The sequence below is a fragment of the Corvus brachyrhynchos genome, unplaced genomic scaffold (assembly GCF_000691975.1).
Source record: "Corvus brachyrhynchos isolate BGI_N302 unplaced genomic scaffold, ASM69197v1 scaffold1135, whole genome shotgun sequence".
In the NCBI taxonomy this organism is placed as follows: Eukaryota; Metazoa; Chordata; class Aves; order Passeriformes; family Corvidae; genus Corvus; species Corvus brachyrhynchos.
The window spans coordinates 48,538-48,872 of NW_008238129.1; positions in this window are offsets into that span (position 1 = coordinate 48,538).

Consider the following 335-nt stretch of genomic DNA (forward strand, 5'->3'; position numbering starts at 1 on the left):
ATGGACACACGGACAGATGGACACACGGACACACAGATACAGGGACACACGGGACACATGGACAGATGGACACACGGACACACAGACACACGGACAGATGGACACACGGACAGATGGACACACGGACACACAGATACACAGACACACGGACAGATGCATGCACACAAGGATGGACACATGGACAGAAGGGACACTGGAGACGCTGGGACGCGCCGGAGGAACGCTGGGGACACTGGGAGACAGTGGAGGGACGCTGAAGACATTGGGGGGTACCAGCGCGCACTGGGGGTATTGTGACACACTGGGACGGCACTGGGGGAACACTGGGGGACACT